The 6,000-nt window shown below is 47.6% G+C and overlaps 1 pseudogene; it reads left to right on the top strand.

The window, feature by feature from the left end:
- Positions 1 to 450: 450 nt before the first annotated feature.
- Positions 451 to 5,169, top strand: LOC123396578 (annotated as a pseudogene).
- The last annotated feature ends 831 nt before the right edge of the window (positions 5,170 to 6,000 follow it).

Genomic DNA, 6,000 nt, shown 5'->3' with positions numbered 1-6,000 from the left:
GGAAACGACATCAGAGCGTCGCCGTCATCCGATCTACTGATCTAGGGTTTCCCCCGGAGGTACCAAAGAGTGGCCTTGAACTTCTCCTCGGCGAATTCTTCAAAAAGGGAACAACGTAGATAACGCTGCCATTGCCGGCTTTGGCATTTGCCGAAAGCAAGCTTTTACCCAGATCTGTTCGAAGAACCCATCTCTCCTACACGGGCCACCACATCCTACGACGTCCACGGGAGCGGGATCCCAAGATCTGCCACCACCGACAACGCCACAAGGACCCATCACCTGACCGTCATCCCTGACAAAGGGGATGGCGCCACCACCTTGTTCAGATCCAGCATCATCCGAGGAGGAGAACTGATCTGGGGTTGTGAACCCCAGATCCGACGGCAACCCCCGTAGCGCCGCCAGGATCCCATCGGGCCGCCGCCCGAGCGCACCAACTCCGCCTCCATGCCGTACGCCCAGGGACGCCATCACATTTTAGCCAGAGGATCCCCTCGTGAAGAAGGGAGGAAGGCCCGCCGTCCGCCGTCCGCCAGGCGAGCTTTGCTCGTCGACCTTCTCCGGCGGCGGCGAGGAAGCACGGGAGGAGGGAGGTCGAGGACGGCGACGGCTAGGGTGCCCGAGTCGCCCCCCTGGAGGCGACGCGAGCGGTTCTCGCCCCCCTGGAGAAAACTGTCTAGCTGTGGTAAATAGGAAAGGGGAATTTAAGTAGCGCAAGAGGAACAGATGAGCATGGAGTACAAAGGAAATAACCAGGCGGTGGTACAGGTAACCAGGCGGTGATACTGGTTCGCTCCGAAACTCCCGGACTGGCGATCTGGGGCGACTGGTGGTGCAAGTCCAGGCGTCGGCCTCGCCCGCCGGCCAGTAAGGGACAAGGTCGACACGGCAACCAGCTCGGGGTGCATAGCCATGCGATGGCTTCGCCTCCGGCCAGCAAAGTCGGCGGCCGCTTTTGGGCGTTGACAAATGATGAGGAAGATCAATTCGACAACGACGAGGTCTAGATGCCGGCGGCAGCTTCTCCAACACCTTCCGATCTCGTCTATGAATCTATTCTCGTTGGCTACTCCGAGGATCAAGTCGCAAAATGCATTGAAGGATTAGTGCCAGACACTGACTGCGCATGGAACGGCCTAGGGGTCAACGAAGAAGACAATGTCGAGGTTCTACGACGAATTGTTCACCAGCAAACATCAAATACCGCGGTAAGACCATGGAAGGGACCACTCCCAAAGGTACGTCTGCCGACACTTACATTAGCGGATTTCATTGATAATTGGAAAAAAGAGCCGATCAGGAGAAAGCACTATCGGCCGGCGGTCATGGCACGACAGCCGGCGGTAACTCCGGCCAGACCGGATCATGGGATCTGAGAGGCAAGGGATGAGCGTTTGAATTTCCTGCTAGGCCATGATGGGCCAGCTAGCAATTTTTTTGGACAAGTGGCGGCTAGGTATAAGGCCCAGCTTGTTACGATAGGAGTCCAACCATTATCTGATTATGAGATCACGTCGGATTCCTGCGATAAAAAAAAACTGATTCAAAGAACGTACAAGACGGTACGGTCATTGGAGTTACTAGTAAAAGTGCCCGTGCGTTGCACCGGGTTAGATTGTCGATTTTTGGATCAAGAATTTTGTATTTGAATCCTCTCCCCTTATGTCCTTCGTCAACATGTAGTTGAACTTTGCACCGCCATTGAAGTGCAAGTAGATATCTAAACATAATACAAACCATTATAACAACTACTCCCTCCGTTTTTAAATATAAGTCTTTTTAGAAATTCTAATAAGGGACTACATACAAAGCAAAATGAGTGAATCTATATTATAATGTATGTCTATATACATTCATACCTTGTTTTCGTAACGGCTTCAAGCTGAATATTGCCATTCACGTAAGTATGGTGGCTGGTGAGTATGCATATGGATGAATGACTTGGAGGAGATCACATGAAGCTGGCAAATATGGACAGAGATATTTAACCTTCTGTATTCCATCTTGTAACTCTTTTCATATGTGGACACATTGGATCGTAGTCAATAACTCATTGTGCACACCAAGTAAACAGTAGGTAGCTATGTGTAACAGAGTGCTCTATAGTGTGGATACTCTAGTCATCTCTCTGTCAGGATTTTAAGCATGGAGATATGACAGTGAGTACCTTGTATGATAGGACATGAAGGAATCCTGAAATCTTACTGTATTGGTCAGAGAAAGTATGGTCAGGTGGAACAATCTTGCACTATGTGATGTATCGCTAATGTTCACTCTAAGCCTTTTTCTCAGTTACAAGTCATTTTCTCTTAGATTGCCTTGCACACACTGAAATTTATTTTGGTTTAATCGACTATAGCATCACAAATGCACTCTCTTGTTTGAAGATATTTATGCATTTTTTCCTGGTTTCTGTCAGGGGAAACCTGGTTGTCAGAAGGCAGCCACTTATTCCACGTATCCTTTCAGTTTCTGATGCGGCAACGATAGCTCGAAAACCATTCAAACCTCCGTGTGGAAATGGATACAGTGAAAATAGTGAGCTTCTTGCTCGGCGCCTTTCAGCCCGTAAAAGATTTGTCCCGTGGGGTTCAGTACAACCATTTGCAGTTCCAAACAATCTTCAGCAACTGCCTACCATTGCTAGTGATGATTCCTCAGAGAAAGAGGAACCTCTTCCACCTGGCATAGAGCCATTAATTTTGTGGCAACCCGAGGAATGTGACAAAGAGAATAACAATTTTACTGCAATTGAAGTTGATCATCTGCTTGTACGTTACCTTCATCCTCAACAAAGGCAATATATTATCCTGTTAATGTTTTTCCTATATTCATTTTCTACATGCTTAATTGTTTGCAGTGAACCCTCTATTTTATGGTATCCCCATGATAATTATAATCAGCATTAACTTTGTGCAGAACATGTACTCTTTGTAAGTTGTAGACATTCACATATAGATACCACATATTGCACTGTAGGTTCATTTTTAGGCTAAGCGGGTGCAAACAATAACTAAAAATGCTGATTTCTTCTGAATCTTTGAGATGAAGAAAGTAAATCACATGATTGTGTTGTAATGCAGGGAAGGAGTTTAGTTTATGTTTGATTGTGTCTCTGGGTTGCTAAGTGATGATGGAATCGCTGGATGCATTTTAGTTGATGACATGGGGTAATAAGCTGGAACAATTCATGCCCTCCCTCTTGTCCATTTTTATACTTTGATGTAAATACATAATGCTTCTGTCTTTCAATCCTTTTATTTAGTCACTGACTTGCTGTTACATAAAGCCACTTCTGACGCTTCTTTGTATTTTCCAGATCGGGGAAGACTTTACAGTCGATAACTTTACTAATGCTTGTCTTTCAATCCTTTTATTTAGTCACTGACTTGCTGTTACATAAAGCTACTTCTGACGCTTCTTTGCACTTTCCAGATTGGGGAAGACTTTACAGTCGTTAACTTTACTATATACCCTTCTCGCTCAAGGCTTTGAGGGTAAGCCAATGGTTAAAAGGGCTGTCATTGTAACCCCCATAAGCCTAGTTAGCAACTGGGAATCTGAGATAAGTAAATGGTTAAAAGGAAAAGTGCACCTGCTTGCCCTGTGTGAAAGCACACGTGCTGATGTTCTTTTTGGAATAGGAAGTTTCTTAAAGCCCTTGAGCCATCTTCAGGTTTTCTTTTACTCAAACTCTTCTCCTTTCTGCTATTTTCTATTAGCATGCTTACTAATTGCAATCAGAATTGCGTGTTCATGACAATGTCTGGTGAATTTATATGTTTGGATTGTAATCAGGTACTCATCATATCTTACGAGATCTTCTGCATGCATTCGTCAAAATTTGAAATACCAGGAAGCTGTGAACTTCTCATATGTGATGAGGCTCACAAGTTAAAAAATATTCAGACACTAACAAACAAGGTATATCAGTTTGCCAATTTAGTTACCTTTCATACATACATGAGTAGTTTGCAATTAAGTTCATCTCCAATTTTGCTCTGCCTGAACTCACCAAAACACTTGATGCATCAGTCACTCGCGACCCTTCCTTGTACACGGCGTATCCTGTTATCACGTACCCCAATGCAGGTAGGTTTTTGCTTTCCCATTCTTTCCCATATTGTAGCTGGAACCATTGTTTTGAATTTCGATATATTCATTTTCCTCTGCAGAATGATTTGGAAGAGTTCTTTTCAATGGTAAATTTTACAAATTCAGGAGTTCTGGGGGATGCCGCATATTTTCGCCGATATTATGAAATATGTACTTTTTATTAAAATCACAAGTTACAGTGCTAAATATTATCAGTTACAACTATTCATTAACAGATAGTGGTGTTCTCAGATATTTGTTATTCAAGTTTCTTTGTGTGTTGTGCACCTAAAATCATGTGCTATTCCTTTTAATTGCATCCTATCTTCCATTCCTCTGTATTTAACTCTAACATTATCTGCCCCTAACTGAAGCCACCAATAATTCGTGGAAGAGAACTCACAGCAACTACAGAAGAAAAGAAGTTGGGATCCGAGAGATCTCTTATTCCCTCCTTCACAACTTCAGCGGGAATGGCCTCATTTGTTTCCTCCTTTGCAGGAGGTTTTGCTTCCTCGTCAGATGAGAGGATAGAGGGCCATCTGAGCCGGGGTCCACGGCGCCCACGTCCGAGCCGGGGTCGGAGTGGCCGTCAGAGTCGCCGTTGACGATCACGAAGGGGCCACCCACCCCCTCGCGCTCCTCCCCCATGGGGGAGACCACCTTGGTGACCGCCAATTCCGCCTTGGGCGCCTCGCCGGCGCCGCTGCGCGTCGTCCCCTCGGCCGTCATTGTCGCACAACTGCGGATCACGCCCCGATCCTGCAGGCTACAACCAAAAAAAAAACAACACCCATCCCGTCAGCCCCCACCTCGCCCGGATCAGAGATCAAACACGCAATCCGCTCGGGAAAGGAGCGCAAGAGAGGGGGAGGGGAAGGAGACAGGGCGACAGACGGTCGGGGAAGAAGACCGGCCACGCGGTCGCTCGTGGCAGCAGCGGCGGTGCCTCGACTGGCGCACCGACGCATCACCGGATCGAGCGTCGCCGGGGTCGGTCACCTCCTCGCGGCTGAGATCGGGAGGCGAGGGAGAGTTCGTGCGTGTGGATCGCGGTTGAATACTGGAAACTACAGGGGGAGTTTTAGAAAATAGGTTGAACGAAACGTTTTTTAACTTACAAAGGACCGCGGGTTGATTAACTGAAAACAGAGGGACTTTTCGAAAAAATGCCACAACGGACGACAGAAACCGTATTTGCTTTATTATTAGGGAAGAGGAAGATACCGGGCACTTCCTGGGCTGGCGACAGAACTCGCCCAGTCCCAGGTTTCCCATCGCGATCTGGGAAAGCTTTGCGCATCCCATCGCTGGAAACCATGGTGGCAGCGCGACAAACCGACGCTGCAACTGCGGCGACGACGGCACCAACTAAGGCTCGACCTGCAACCAATGGGGCTGTTGGGGATGGAACCAGACAAGGATCTAATGCTGCGTCTACCGGATCGCGGGAGGGCATGCAACGTGCACCTGGTCCTGGCGATCAGCGAGAGCATCTGGGCCGTGGTTCCAATCTTGCTGGAAGAGGAGGGTCTCCAGGTTTGGGTCACAATCGAGGTGGCGGTGGATATCAGGGTTACAGAAGCTTTCCTAACCAGTGGAACGAATACGCCGGCTGTGGCCGCGCGAACTGGAACGCCGGAGGGGGTCGAGAGGGAGGTGCTAGGTGTGGCATCGGCCTTTCCAACCCCCGGAAGGTAATTTTGTTGAAGGTGATAGAGGGGCAAACTTTCGGCAATGAGGTGGTGGCGGTGTTTGTAACTACGGTCGAAACAACTCAGGACCGTTGTGGAAGGAAGTTACACAAACGACCGGTGGGGAAGCGAATAATAATACTACAACCGAGTCTTCATAGGTCATAGCATCTAAAAATTATGAGGACAGGGAATTGGCTCGAGCAAA

The sequence above is a fragment of the Hordeum vulgare genome, chromosome 1H (genome assembly GCF_904849725.1).
Source record: "Hordeum vulgare subsp. vulgare chromosome 1H, MorexV3_pseudomolecules_assembly, whole genome shotgun sequence".
NCBI classification, from domain to species: domain Eukaryota; kingdom Viridiplantae; phylum Streptophyta; class Magnoliopsida; order Poales; family Poaceae; genus Hordeum; species Hordeum vulgare.
The sequence above is the reverse complement of the archived record's forward strand: the minus strand, read 5'-3'. Positions and strand labels throughout refer to the sequence as shown.